At 42.5% G+C, this 16,149-nt stretch overlaps 1 protein-coding gene across 1 annotated transcript in view; it reads right to left on the bottom strand.

Moving 5' to 3' along the window:
- rimbp2a (RIMS binding protein 2a) overlaps nt 1-16,149 on the bottom strand; it is a 77,248-nt gene that overhangs the window by 42,020 nt on the left and 19,079 nt on the right. The gene's annotated exons all lie outside the window — the stretch shown is intronic.

The following is a 16,149-nucleotide window of genomic DNA, read 5'->3' on the forward strand; positions in this document are numbered from 1 at the left end:
CAATCTACAATGAAATGTAAACAGGGTAGTCAGGCCAGATTTAGTGCAAATCCTATGAAGAAGGGATTCTGGAATGCAGTAGTAATATCAGTAGTCTGGGGTAAAAGAAGGGGAAAGTGAGAAGAGTGAAAACTATGATGTATGGTTGTTGATGAGTCTTGTGAGGTAGGGGATAGGTAGTCTCACTCTGGGACCAAGGGTTATCAAAACCATGTGGAGACCAAACAGATGAAGGCTTATGACCTATTTTGGATGCCAACATGTAGTTTAAGAAATCCTAGTCTAAAGTAATTTGTATTTCTTTTCCTCTTTTAGTGTCTTTGTAAAGTTAGAAAAGAAAGGTATGAAACAGGGGTATTCAACCGTGGAGTGTATGCAGTTTCTCATTCCAACCAAACACTACAGCAGGTGATTTCACTCATTAGTTCCTCCTCTCTGGTTGAAGCTGTGCTAATCAGTGAAATCACCTGCTGTAGTGTTTGGTTGGAACGAACACCTGCATACACTTGGCCCTCCATGGCACACGGCTGAATACGCCTGGTATAAAAAAAACCTCTTCCTTAACCAGTTAGGATGGGTTACAATACGGTAATACTTTATTGTCCTACTTCTCAGAAATGTGTTTACAATCTAAGCAGTTCTGCTCCAAATACTCAACTGACTTATATGTTGTAGTAACCTTCATTAGTTGCTGTTTTGCCATCACAATGCACAGTATCGATCCGACTATGCTGACGTCATTGCCACACCAAGTTATTTGTTCCATCTGACTATGACTACTCAGCTCCAAACCCAGCAGGGGCCCAGTTGTACCATGAATAACACAATCACGACATACTAGATTTAGGCAACGCCTCTGGCATTTTTGTAATATCATGCGTCACTGCATCAGCATCAATGTCTGTGAAAAGCTGCAGCCTCATGCTTTCTGTCATGTGGACTCTATCTACTCCGGTCCAAACCAGACTCATTCAAGCGAGAGGAATCTGGTAAGTTTGATTTGGCTGACAAGGAGTCAGTATATGGAAAGATTCATTTTGTTCCAATCATTTCCCCCCATTGACTTCTGATCACTTGATGGTGAGGAGTTTAGCAGAACGGCAACTGTTTGAATGGCAAATGATTGCATTATATTTACACAATTCAATTTACTGACACTTGAATATGAATGGGCAGATTTATAAATTGTTTCCCTCCTTATTAGTCCTCTCCACTAGAGAGCATACCTGGCTTTGTTCAATCTAATGTAAAGTTACTTGACAGAATGAGTTATGCAAACTCTCACTTTTTACTGGTTATATTGCATGTAAACAACAATTTGGAGACATTTTAGAATTGCTCTTACATAGGGCAATTATTTGAAAAACTCAAATGTTGCCTCTCGTAAACCAGCAGAAGGCACATGGACAGAATCTTGGAATTGGTTAATTGAGAGATACAGGTTTTGGGTTACAATGTTTTTATTAATCTCTTACAATATAACCTTTGAGTGAGAATAAGCTAACAGCTGCTGCGGTTCTAATGGAGGATAGATGAAGGATGAAAGCATGGGGGAGACTTCTGTGATGGCTACTGCTGAATCCAAATGAAATTCATGTGGGTAGAGAATTCCTGCTGTTCCCCCTCAACTCCCAGGAGGATTGTCATTAATCAGATGTCATGGTGGAAACACTTTGTTCCACTGAACTGTGGGTGGGGAGACACTGGCTGCACTGCTATCTTGGACTGGAAAACTGGCAGGTCACAGATAACCAGAGACGTACTATGTTTCCACGCATGTAAATTGGTGCATGAAAGACATTCTTCATTTCACTACATAATTCTCGCCGACCATCATGGAGTGCATAGAAATAAATATAACCAGTTGTGCAACATGCTGATTTTGTGCCATACTCAATTCCACTGTACTGTCGTTTTTTTCTGAATCTTAAACTGGAGCTCATGACAAACATTTGTGAGAAGAGATTCTCATATTCTACTCATTTACTTTCCCCACAGTATAGCTCACTTTATGCAAAGCCCCCACCCACCCAGTCTCCTCCTGACGTTAAAACATCACCGCCTCCCTATTCTCCTTTGTAAGTTATATTAAGTACAGTCCAGTGGGGTTGTTTCAGCAGTTCTATCCACGATCGAAGGCAGACTTCACTCTACAGTATAGAGCTGGAGATGTTACACAAGATTTCCCTTCCACTATTCCCACCACATATTCTCCTCAGTCTCATTTAAGTCCTCTGGAATCTCAAACTATTGTGATATTTGAAGTATCAATATTCCTACATAATTCTCTCAACTCCATTATATGTTTTAAGTATGGTTTTCTTTCCTCTCTCGTCCTTTCTCTAACTGAATCACTCCACTTTACATCATGGTGTACTGTGATTTGTGTGTGTGTGAGTGTATACGTAACATCCATATGTGTATGCGTAGCCGTATCAAAGACTGTACTCCACTTATATGGTTGGAGAAAGGGCAAATAGAGTCACAGTCGTGACTCCTGTCCTTTCACTAATAGCTGCCACAACAGCAGCTGTCTATTCAGCACCATCTGAGGTCTGGAGCAGTCAGGACCCTGGACAGCTCCTCAACTGCCTGCCTGTCTCCAGCTGAGCCTCTCAGACTACTGTAGATCAGGACAAATGTTGGCTGAATCCCAATATTTAGACTGGACAAACGATTACAGACTCTGCCTTCACAGTCTGCGATTGGAAACCCATTCACAACTACATAATGCACTCTAATAAGACGCACTTCCAATGGTTGTCTTAATTTAGGGCAGAGTAAGTAGCCCATAGCCCTGACATTGTGAATTCCCGCTTAAAAATTGCTGATGAAAGTGAGGGAGTTTTAGAAATGTATTACATAGCTTTAGCAAGGTCTTCATTGCAGCATTAAAAAGTATATACAGTATAACCCACAGTTTGTCCTTTGAAGGGCTTAGTTTGAATCCCAACTGATCTTCAGCTGAGCTTCAGCTTCCTTGTCAGACTGTGTCAGTGCATTTTGAGATCAATAGTTGGTTATGTTGGTAATACTGTACATGACCTCTGGTTTATAACATATTAATAACACCTAAACAAGTGCTTTGCAATAGCTGCATGGTACATTCATGAACAGTGATTAAATCAGCTTTAATGTAGTGTTAATGCAATCTTATTTGTGTTGGGTGTAATAGCATGTCACATTATTGAGTTCTGTTTTCAAAATAAAAGCCCCCTGGCAATTGCTATTATTATTTGAAAAAAAAAAAAACATTCCTTCAGATTTGCACTTTGCCGTTTCAGGCATTGTATGTTGTTTGCTATAAGCACAACCCTTTTGTGTTAACCATCTTTGCATCAGCTTGCTGTAAACCGCAGTTCATGTTAAGTGTTACCGTAATGTCAGTGATAGATAATTCATCAATAAAGTATTAATATATTCCCCTTTGTGTGTCAGTTTCAAAGCATCATCAGCAGATAATGGTCTTTAACATTGTTCTTCTCGCCTATCGCTCTGGTGTGTCTCTACAGGTGCCTCATTCATAAAAGATGAATATGAAGCTAATCTAGTTTTGTTGGTAGTGTGTGTATGTGTGTATATGTGTGTGTATGTGTGTGTGTGTGTGTGTGGGTGTGAGTGCATGCATGTGTGTGTGTACATTTATGTCATAGCCATAAGGCCTGTGGGCCATTTATAACGCAGCACTGAGTTAAAGCGTGGACTGTGGACACAGATGGCAGTAATGCTGATATAGTGAAGTGTGAGCTGGATTGTGTTCATGCCTGTGTGTGTGAGTATGTGTGTGTTTCTGTGTGTGTGTGTGTGTGTGTGTGTGTGTGTGTGTGTGTGTGTGTGTTTGTGTGTGCATGCGTGAGTTGCATAACTAGCGACTCCAGGCATACATTAGCCTTAAGCTCTTGTGCATCCACAGTGTTCCAGAACCCTAATCTGAACCCTAAGGATTCAAAATCCCTGAAAAATTATTCATGTGGCAAAAATTAACACACATAATAAACGCATACACTCTCTGTCTAGTTAAAATTAGAAGTTCTCATGACTTTGTGGTACCCTAATAATTTAAAGGTACCCCCCCTTCTCCCTCATTGTTAGTAATTGCTAATGGCTAAGTAAATAAAGGTAAATAAAGCTCTGAATAGGGAAGAAGTGACTCACTTCTGCACATTTAACAACATGGATCAACTGAAGCTTGAATAGAAATCCAGCCTACACAGTCAGCTACACAGACTTTTAAAATTACCAATGTTTCAAGCCCAAATACTCTATGTCAGGTCAATGTGACAGGGGAAATTTCATGCACATCCAAAATCTCTCTACAGCAAAAGCATCACTGTGGAAAAAAGAGCCTTTTTATCTTTGCAAAAGCGCACACTGAAGATTTTATCAGTCGACATACAAGAATAAAGTGTTCCAAGACTTGTTTATCAGTGCACAAATAAAGAGCCTTGGGGGATATATACTTTACATTCTTGCTCGCCTCCTCTCTTGAGCAAACTATCAAACAGCCAGTGTTTTGTGTAAAGGCCCTGGTTCCTGCAAATCCTGCGCTTGCGTCTAAGTGTGTAGTGCGTGTGTGTGTGTGTGTGTGTGTTCTCCTGTGTGAACCCCCTTGCCTGTCTCTGCATAGCAGGAGACAATCCAGAGTTTTACGGAGGAGATAGGAGAGGAGACAGAGGAGAAGCGAGGAGAGGCAGGGAGAGGCCAGCGCTACCGTCAGGAGAGATTAACTTCTCCTCCACGTAATACACATCTTTATTCACCTCCTCTTCGACCTCCTCCTCCTCTTCCTCTGTTACTCATCTAAGCTCTGCCGCCTTCGTTTCTATAATGGGCGTTTGCGTGTGTGTGTGTGTGTGTGATGTATACACATGTGCCACAGAGTCATATATACTATATAAGAGTCTGAGCGTGTGAGTCTGTGTGTTTGTGTGTGTGCATGCGTGTGTGTGAGAGAGAGAGAGAAAGAGAGATAGAGAGAGAGATCAAGCATCCATGTGTGCATATTACATTTGACTGTGTACTTTATGTGATAGAAGTGCTCCAGCTGTACTATATATGAAGGGCTAAAGGCCCTGGGGAAAAACGCTGGCCTCTCTTGAGACTACACATGCCCCAAGGGGACTGTTAGGGTAGGGGAGAGTGTATGTGTGCGTGTGTGCGTGTGTGTGTGTGTGTGTGTGTGTGTGAGTGTGTGTGTGTGTGTGTTAGTGGCACGGGGTGTTGTACATACTGTCGGAGCAGGCAGTGAGAGTGAAACAGGGCTCCCATGACGTGGGCAGCAGAGCTTCCAGTCACATTGATGACATAACACATTTGACATGAGCAGGACCTATTGTTCCCGCTAGTCACACGAGAGAATATCAGAGGGCTGGAAAATACAAAGTTCTGAGGAAGATCAGTGCCATGCTAATTAGGAGCCCAAGAGCTGGTTAGGGATTACCCATGCTTGGATGGACCTCCATTGCGTAGACTACACGTGCATCTACATGCACACACACACACACACATACACACACACATGCACATAAATGCGCAAGCACACCCATGCAGCCACACACACAGACAGAAAACACCCACACACTATACACATGTCTTCATATACAACACACAGCCAGATACCCACACACTTTCACCCACACATGGGTGCGTGTATGTTCACACACACACACACACACACACACACACACACACACACTACTCACACATACACACTCACATGACCCCAATCTCCAGCAAAACATACTGCACAAGTGTTAAATAATTTACATCTGACCCCATTGCACAGTTGCTAAAATGTACAGTATGCTAGAAATACACTGGCAGAGGTTTCCTTACCAGCTGTTTCTATGGTGATTACAATGTAGACCCAGATATCAAAACATACTATTGTATCTTACATAGTATCTATAGATATACATAGACCAATCCAGTGGTTAAAAAGAAAAATAGGGGAAACATGACAGGTGTGAAAATCAAGGTATTTGGTGGATAGAGGATTATACAGCAGTAACCATTATAAAGTCCCCGACTCTGCATCTATGCTACGTTAGCGGAGCAACAATGCAACTGCAGTGCAAGATGAAAAAAAAAAGAATGTAGACTGCTACCATGATAAATGCTTTGTGCAAAACATGCAATGCGGTACGTTACGGTACGAGTTCAAAGAGGAATTCTATACTGGCTTCTATAGCGCTGCACAACAGTAACCTCAGCTGATACATATGACTGAGTCTTTAGGTCTCAAGTGAGCAGAGCTCAGTGGCAGGGAGCGATAGGTGACAGTTACAGGTGCACAGGTCCTGTCATGTCAGCTGTATCTGAACAGGCTGGGCTGTCGGATGTGGTGTATTCCTCTCTCCCTCCATCCCTCTCTCCCTCCTTCCCTCCATCCCACTCTCTCCCTCCCTCCATCCCTCCATCCACATGGCTGTCCTTGGTGTTCAGCCCACCTAAGGCTCTGTCCCGTGTTTAATGATTCAGGCCCTGCCAGACACAGAACATTGGGGATGGAAAAAGAGAAAACAGACAGAAGCAGGGACGAGTACGAAAACGTAGAGAGAAAGCGAGAGATAGATAGAGAGAGAGAGAGAGAGAGAGAGAGAGAGAGAGAGAGAGAGAGAGAGAGAGAGAAAGACAGAAGCACAGGACAGGTAAGATTTAGGTGAGAGAAAGGACTCAAGAAGTTTGGAGGAGGTGGAAAGAGGGAGAGAGGAAACACTGAGAGACAAGGAGGAGATAAGTGTGATAGAGAGAGAAAAGAGCCTAGGAGAGGAGAGGGAGAGAAAGGGGGAGAGAAAGGGAAAAAAGAGGGAGAAGACAGCATGGGGGATGACAGGGGGATAGTGGGAGACAAGGTAGCGGTGTGGAAGTAACAGGCCTTTTATCTGTGCCAACATGTTCCTTGGCTACGGCTCACCCAGCCTGGGCAGTGCCATGTTGAGATTAAAACATAACACACCACCAAACAGGCCACAAAAGGAAATGTTTGAAAGGACACTTCTAGCTGTAATTTATACACTGCCTCACACATAAGGCCAGAACTGTAAACAGTGTTGTATAACTTGGAGTCACAGAGGTTTTTAGTCTGACATTGTCCTCCAAGTGATGTCATCCAGACGACTCTCCACTCTTGTCTTAAAGCAATATTACACTTAGTTTTAACATGGGGGTTAGTCGGCACTTGACCACCAAAACCAGAATATAAACTACTGACCAAGATCGGATGCAGCTGGGACGAGTTTGTAGCGTTCAGATTTTTAACACCTCAGTGAGAGATAGTCTGAAAATATAGTTTCTAAGTAATAAAGTTATTTTACTTAGAAAACCTATATTTTTTTTCATAAGAATTCAAATAAAAAAACACTACAACCAAATATCTAATGAACCAACTATCAGAGTAAAAACACTGATGCTGGGTGAATCAGTTGTGCCCAAGGTAAGGTCAAAACAGTTGAGGTGAATCAGTGCTCAAATACCCCACTAAGGTGTATGTGATTTCATGTTGTTGCCACAAAATGAGCAAGAGCATCACCTGCACGGTAAGATAAATTTAGCACTACTCATATCATTTTTAACTAGAATGAATTTGTATTGGAGACATCAAGACAGCACCGCAAGTCACACACCCACCTACTACTGACGTTCCCTTCTCTCCTCCTCCTCTCTCACACTCTTTCTTTGCCCCACCCTCCCTCTTTCTCTTTCTCCTTCTGCAGTGCTCAGTGTCTTTGCTTTAACTTCTGTGTATCTTGAAAAGCTGCCAGGAAATGTGAGGAGGAAATGTTCCTTTACTCTTTTCCTCTCTGCTTCCCCACTGGCTTAATGACATCAACACTTATGGCGTGTTTGCTAGCAGTCAATACAGCATTCACTCAAACACACACACACACACGGTTACACACACACAAATACACACGCGCGCGCACACATACACACGCGTATGCACACATGTACATGCAAACATGTGCGCTCATGCACACATGTGCATGCAGACACGTGCACACACGTAAGGGGGAGGGGGTGGGGGATGGTGGGGTTGCTATAGAAACTGTTCCTTTTCAGGTATGGAGTGCCAGGGCGGTAAAAAGTAGCAGCCTCACACACATATTGAACTGTCGCTCACATCCAACATATCTGATGCCCTTTTGTCTTGTCTGATTGTAAGCCTGCATACAAGCATTGTAAGCAAAGGCTGTCCAATTTATCTGTTATTCAAACATTCAGGATGAATGAAAAGTACAAAATACATCAGAGATACACGGTGTGTGTGTGTGTGTGTGTGTGTGTGTGTGTATAATGCACAAAAACACTCGCTCAAAAACACAAATAGACAAGACTAATACAAACATCACCACCTACATACTCATACGCGCCATACATGTTCATCCACACACACACACACATACACACACATTTTCATGTACAGCCAGTGCAGAAGCCGCTGCATGCACAAATATCTATCTATCTATTTATCTATCTATCTATCTATCATCTATCTATCTATCTATCTATCTATCTATGTGTGTGTGTAGAGAGAGAGAGACAGGCAAAAACACATGATTATGTTTGGCATGGAAGCAAACAGAATCAATATGATGTGGATGTAGAGTATGTGCAAGTACGCATGGATACGCACTGTGTTCGCTTATAATACAACGAAAATGCGGGGGAGTGTGCATGAACGCATGTAATGCAGAGTGTGTGTGGAAATGTGTGTGCATGTTAAGTACAGATAGGTTTGTAGATGCACAACTCTCTATGTCTGTATGTGTGCTTGTTCAGGCTCACTGTGTCTATGTCTGCACATGTTTGTACATGTGTATGTGTTTATGCATGTGTGCTCACACACCCCTATGTATCTGTTACTATTCTGGGATTTTGCAGTGCCTGTGTGTCCCAAGGAACATTTTGATTAGTCAAGGAGGCTGTCTTTTGGCTGGGAGACTCACTGATAATCTCAAGAGAAGAGCAAGGAAATCAACCATGAGACTCAAAACACAAGTTTCATTTCCCCTATCTTTCTCGATTCTTTCCTCCCTCCCTCTCTCTCTCTCCCTCTCTCTCCCTCTCACCCCCTGGCATCCAACTGATGTCAGCTGGCACAGCCTACCAGTCTGCCGCATGGAGATGAGGAAGTGGAGGAAGAAGGAAAAGAGGAGAAAGGAGGGGGTGGAGGAGAAGGAGGGGAAAGATTAAGAGTGTATATAAGATTTATTCTCATCTTTTCTACCTTCACATGGTGGAGAGAGGGGAAAGGGAGAGACAAAAGATGGCAGAGACAGACGCACACACAGAGAGCGAGAGAGAGAAAGAGGGAGAGTGACGCCAGCCATACCAAGCAAAATGCTGCAAAATGAGAGTTAGAGCCGTGCACCGCTTCTTTTTCTCTCCTCTGCCATCTCCGCTCACTTTCTCCTTTGGTCTCTCACCCACCCACAAAGGCACACATTCAGGCATATTCAAGGTGCAGGCATATGTCCCTTTATACATAAACCTACACACACATGCATGCACGTACACACACACACACACACACACGCATGCATGCATACACATAGGCTTATTTCAAACATGTAATGTCTCAAGAAAACACAAGCCTAACTGGGTGATTGGCAGTACAGCAATTCCTGTAGTTTGTCTTTTCTTCCTTAAACTTTTCTGATAAATGAAAAGAAAACCCTCGCCTGGTGAAACACAACAGCCATTCATCTCATCAAGGAGCCTGGTCTCCAGACATTTTGTGAAATAAGCATGATGTCTTAAAATGCAAATGTGTGTTCCATGCACAAAAAGTGAAAGAAATGTTTTCCTACCACAAAAGAACATGGAGGAGACACACAGAGGTTTTCTACTGTGAGTGAAGTTCTCATTTGTTGTGAAAGTTTTCCTTATTTCACCATGACCAAAACCTAACCCTAACCTTAACATAATTGTTTTAGTTGCCTAACCTTAACTAAAGTTTTAGTTGCTTAAACCTAACCCTACAACCTTAATCCTAACCTTAACATAATAATCTGCAACTTTTTCATATAAATAAATGTGAAATTTCCATTTTGCTACTCTCTATCTCTGACTGATAGCATGATTCAACCTGTAGCCAGTTCATGAAAGCTTTTACATTTGCTGTTCTGAACACCTGCTGTCAGGTCGGTCTTTCCCAGGGAAATCCTCTGCCACACAGGAAGTGATGCATTTTACATTTACAGAAGCAGCTACAGAAGCAGTTTGTTAAGGAATAAATCGAGGAAGAACTGGGTAGTTAGCATGAGCAGTGATAGTCACTAAAAAAATCAGTCTTTCCAAGGAAAAAGAAACAGATTAGTCACTCAGAGGAAGGCAAGCGTGCTAAAAAAGAAAGCGACTGTCTCTGAGCCAGAACTAGACTGAAGCTCAACATTGCCTTTCCAAGATGAAAAACACTCCAAGACGAGAAGGGACTGATGAGAAGGGAGTGAGGAGAGAGGAAGATGTGGCAGTTTTTCTTTTGGAATGGCAGGTTTCACTATCGCTTATTAGCAGCAGTCTGCACTGGGCGTCTTTATTATTATGTTGGACCACTTAAGTTCCAAATTAGCCAACTTCTGAAAGACAGCTGGCATTTTTTTAGTAGTCAAACATTGGGTCACAGCTATTTCAAATTATGGCAAAACTGTGTGTTTAGCTCAATTTAACAAGTGATAGCTTGGTTAGCTGGTTAAACGTACTAATGTAGGTCTGCTGCATTACTGCATTACTGTAAGCAGTCGGTGTCTTTTGTCAATATATTGGTGGAGTATTTGCTTGCAGTAAGAGTATACTGTAATAGCTATGCAGTTATAATGTAACTAAACTGTTCTCATATATCACATCTCTTTTGATGTTTATATAGTGTAGATATGTCTGTATAGGTGTGATTGTCACATAATCCATTGTCACATAATCCTTTTGTGGTGGATGAACATAATATTGACATAATTTGTGTCCACAGCATGTAATCTGTGTTCCAGAGTTGGTAAAGTGTTTTGGGCTGGATTTTTCCTTTAACACAGAGCTCTGCCCAAGCACTGACATAAAGGAAGCCCACGTTGGTTTTCTCTGATTTTGATTCACTTCCAGTCTTCCAGGTAGGATTTCTAAGATTTCCAAGATGACAGCACAGAATAAGTGGTGTGTGAGTGGAGTAGTATGCTGTTGTGCAGTGAGTTTCCACAAATGATTTTAGTAATGACTTGTATTATAAACTGATTTTACAGTACATAGTTCAAGAATATAATCACATGAGCAAAACAAATAGCAACACAAACACATATTCCATCTTGCTATACACACACACACACACACACACATTCAGAGACAGAATGTAGACTTGGCCTCAGGAGGATCAATGACTGGTGGAGAGCAAGTGTCAATCACCCAGGAGTGGGTTAATATTCATCTCCATGGAAACCCCTCAGCCAGGCAGGAACCAGGAAAAGCTCAGGTTACCAAAGCAGACGGCGACAAGGCAAACACATACACACACACACACAGACACACAGATACACACAGTGTACATATAAGCACACACAAACATACACATGTGCGCACACACACACACATACACACAAACACACACAAAACCAATCGTCACATGTCTGTGTGTATGTGTCTACATGAGCATGTATGTGTGCACTGTGTTTCCATGTTACATTATAAGTTATAATGCCTGCATGTGCACATGTACTAGGTAAAGATTATATTCGGAATTTGAGAACAGCCTTAAAAACAGTCAAACGGCAGTACTGTCCTACACCCACATCCCCCAAAAAACCCACAAACATAACACACACACACACACGCACATGCTAACCTGCCCAATCCACATACACACCGTTACACCCAATAAGCCCCTACACCGCAACCCCCCCCACCCCCCCCACCCCACCCTCCACCACACACACCCTCCACCACACACACACCCACACATCCCCTCCAAACAGGTGTCTCTGCTACAATCGACGTGAAACAGAGAAGCGGGATGCTGCTTGCCCCTCATTAAATCCCAGAAGAGACACAATGTACTATTCCTCCTCTCTTCTCCTTTCCACCTCTGTGTCTGTCTGCCTCTTCTTAGTGCAGCGGCACAGACAGGCTTCCCCAGCTGCTCGGCTATGCTAGCCCCACACACTACACAGGACTGAACACAGCTAAATCAAACACATACACGCTCACAGGCATGCAGGCTCACACGCATCAAACTCACAGGCAAGAGGAGGCGCCCAGAGAGAAAGACAGAGGGACAGAGAGAGAGAGAGAGAGAGAGAGAGAGAGAGAGAGAGAGAGATGCAGCAGCAGTTAGAGGAAGCAGAGCGGTGATAAAGGATCAGTATTTACCGTGTCTGCTGGTTAGCATAGGAGCATCTTGACTGAGGTGCCGCTTACTCCTCCTTCCTCTCTTCCTCTGTTCTCCTCCCTTCTTTCCTGCTTTCTCTGGGCGGGGAATTGTCAAGCGGCTGCAGCAGCAGCATCAGTGGCAGCTCCAGGGCCTGCGTGTCTCTCTCTCTCTCTCTCTCCCTCTCTCTCTCCCTCCTTCACTCTCTTCCCTCCGCCCCCTCTACACACACAAACTCTCTCTTCCCTGTTCTGCTTTCTCTCTCTCTCTCACTCTCTCTCCCCACCCCCTAACACCCTCCTCCTTAACACCCTTCCTCCATCATTTTCTCCTTCTCTCTTCCGCGCTCTTTCTCTCCCTCTGCTCAATTTCCCCCTTTCCCTCTCACGCTCTACGCGTGTGCAGCGAGCTGCGGAAATCCACACTGCTGAATTAGTCAGCCAGCAGCTCCACCGCTACAAACATCAGCTCCATCAGCAGCAGAGGTAGAGGTATCGTCACAGATAGGAAATAGACATCTTGGAGGCTGGGCTTCAAATAAGAGGTGAGGACGGTCCACTGGAGAGCAGCCCTACACAGCCACGGTCTGGACTCCAGTTTCAGAGCTCGACTGCCTTCCTGCCTGCCTGCCAGATTGATTCAAATGACAGAAGCCTGCAAGATGCTGGCTACTGCCGGATAGACCCTCCCTCTTTTCCCTTTGCTCTCTCCCCTCCTCCGCTCCCCTGCTCTCCTCCTCTTGCCATGTATCTAATTGTACAGGGTCTTGATTGATGCTGCTCTCTCTTTATCACTCACACACACACACACACACACACATACACACACATCTGCACTCACACAAACACACACATGCATGCACAAACACACACCTGCACACATGTACACACAATACTAACATGATAACAGTGCATTCTGTGGGTGGCGCTGGGTACACAGTGTTTGTTTGATTGATCAGAGCCGTACCACATAAAGCTGTCAATTTAAATATAGGGGACTGTTTATGTGTGTATGTGTGTGTGTGTGTCTGTGTGTGTGGGAGAGAGAGCGAGAGAGAGAGAGAGAAAGAGAGAGAGAGAGAGAGAGAGAGAGAGAGAGAGAAAGGGAGAGAGAGAGAGAGAGAGAGAGAGAGGGACCGGAGAAGAGTAACTGAATAAAGTCAGCTGAGAAAAACATTATTGCAGTTGTAGCCAATTAAAATGCACGTTGCTATTGCTGTAGCACAGTCCAGCATCTTACAAACCTTTCTCTACTGGCTTCTAAGCAGTTTCTTTAAATAAAATGCATAGTGCAGTAGGGAGTACTGCCGACAAATATAGCATATTACAGAGCTGCTGAGATTAATTTCTTAACTGTTTTCTCTACCAGGTCTATATGGTTCCGTTTGGAAGCTTGTGGCACTGTTCAGTACAGAACTGATTAGTTGGCCTCTTGTTTAATTAATTAAAAAGCACAACTCAGTGGGGAAGAGACATGGTTCTACGTGTTACAGAACTGGTAATGCAGGTTTCCAAGCTGTTTATTCAATTAAAATGCATAGCACTGTAGGGAAGATCATGGATTAGTTCAGACCCTGAGACACAATGCAGGGAAGTGCATGTTGGGACATTTAAATTATAGCAGAACAATAGTCATAAATAATATCATAGAGAAATTCCTTGATATTATGATTGCAATATGAATTGTGATATATGTGTAAATATCTTTTTCTACATAATTTGGTTTTTCAGCAAAGGTGACACAAATTGAGATGCTAATGCTAAGATTTTACTCAGTGTTAATATAATTAAAGATTAAGTACAAATTGCTCTGTAGGCCAGGGAATTCTGCACAGCACCAGAAATAATTGTTTAGTGGGCTGTTTAAAACACATTTCCCCCTGATTGTAGCATTATTTGGAAATAACAGAATTCTATATTGCAATTTCGATTGACTTGTGATTAATTGTGCAGCCCTATTGCAAATATACAGTTTGATAGTAAAGAGTGTGGTATGGTTTAGTGAGGCGCCACAAAAACACTTTTTAACAGGTGATAGACCACCTTTACATTACTACTTGTTCCATTGCTAGATTAATTCACCACATTTTGTTGTTGTTGTTGTTGTAGAAAGAAGAGGCCCGCTGACTTCTCTTTCTGAGGCCAGATCAAAAATTCTTCAAGAGAAATCCCTATATGGTCCCTTATTGGGCTACTGATAATGGGCCACACTACTTAGGTGGGTGTTAACCTATCATCACAGAGAAACTGGCCAATGCAAGGTGACAGCATCCCCTCCTAAAGCGGATCAGTCCAAATGAGATCAACAGCCCAATAAGTTTGAATAGAGAAACCACAAGTGAAAGCTGCAATTTTTCAAAACCCATGACTCCAAACCTAAATATGAAGTCTGAGTTATATATGATACAAAATATTGGGCAGATGTAATGCAATTTAACCCAAAATGAAGGCGTGGGCAAAGATTGGATCATGACAGTATTTAAGGACTACTTCAGTGGAAGAAGGAGGCGATAATACAAGAAAACATGCATTGGTAAAAGCTTTCTCTAATTTCTCTAATTCTAGGCCTCTTTCATAGGCTTACTGATGACCTGCAAAGATATTAATCTTATAATGTCTGAGGTGCTTTTATGTGGAGTTTACAGAGTTTTTTGTGGGAAGTGCGCTTGTCAGACATGAAGTCAAGGGCCAGTTTCTACCCTTTACTAAGGTTTTTGGTCTGTTCCAACTGTAATCTTCACAGCTTCACAGCTTTTAGCCTTTAGCTAAAACACAGAAAATATTCGCTATCACGCTGCCTACACTGCCTTGTCATAATGAGTAATTATATCATATCGACATCAGCTTGTGTGTGTGGGCTCGTGTGTGTGCATGCCTGTGTATCTGTCTGTGTGAGTGTGGGTGTACCACTGTTAGGACCTAAAATGATTTAATCCGGTTAGAGGGATTTTCAATTAATCCAGGAGGGCCCTACATTTTGACGGTGTCATATTTTTAGAAACATTTTTCCTCTGATGTGACAGAAATTATTTCTCCCTTCAGTTTCAATAGAGTAATGTGATTCAGGGCTCAGTAAGATGGACAACCCATTTATTCTGGACATTGTTGCTGAACCAATGTATGTTCTGAAATCAAGGCATTGCAAGGCATTGATGCGATTCTCTCTTTCTTTCTCTCTCTCTCTCTCTCTCTCCCCCCCCTCTCTCTCTCTCTCTCTCCCAGATGGAAGTAATTCTGGTATTCACTGTGTATTTTTTTTCTCTCTCTCTCTCTCTGGGGTTATTTCCGTAGCCAACTCAAAGAAGAAGACTGGAAGAAACAGTTGCCAAGAAAGCAGCAGAAGTACAATACTTCACTGATTGTGGTTGTGCTGATAATGAGCCCTTGCCAACAAAATGTAGTTTAAAAAGATGTCTAAATTCAGGACATCTTTAAATCTAAAAACATATATAACACATGTTATATATGTTATAACTATAAATGACTTTATGAGGCCACAATCATTGCAGATGCAATTGTATCACAAGTATTTCCAATCTGATCATTGCATGTATTTGCCTCCCACTCTGCCTTAAGTTTAATTTTGCCTTTTCACTGCCATCATAAGTAACAGCGCGCAGTAATGAAAAAAGTGAAAATAGATCCCATTAAACAAGATAATTAGCTGTGTGATAAAGTCATGTTAGGAAAAACTGCAATATACATGTTGTTCGACATGATGTATTATGTTAGTCAAGGCAGCAGTACGTCTCTGTTTTTAAGGTATTTTTGAAACAATGGAAGCAAACCTGCAGTAGAACA

This window comes from Centroberyx gerrardi, chromosome 2 (assembly GCF_048128805.1).
Source record: "Centroberyx gerrardi isolate f3 chromosome 2, fCenGer3.hap1.cur.20231027, whole genome shotgun sequence".
Taxonomy (NCBI): Eukaryota; Metazoa; Chordata; class Actinopteri; order Beryciformes; family Berycidae; genus Centroberyx; species Centroberyx gerrardi.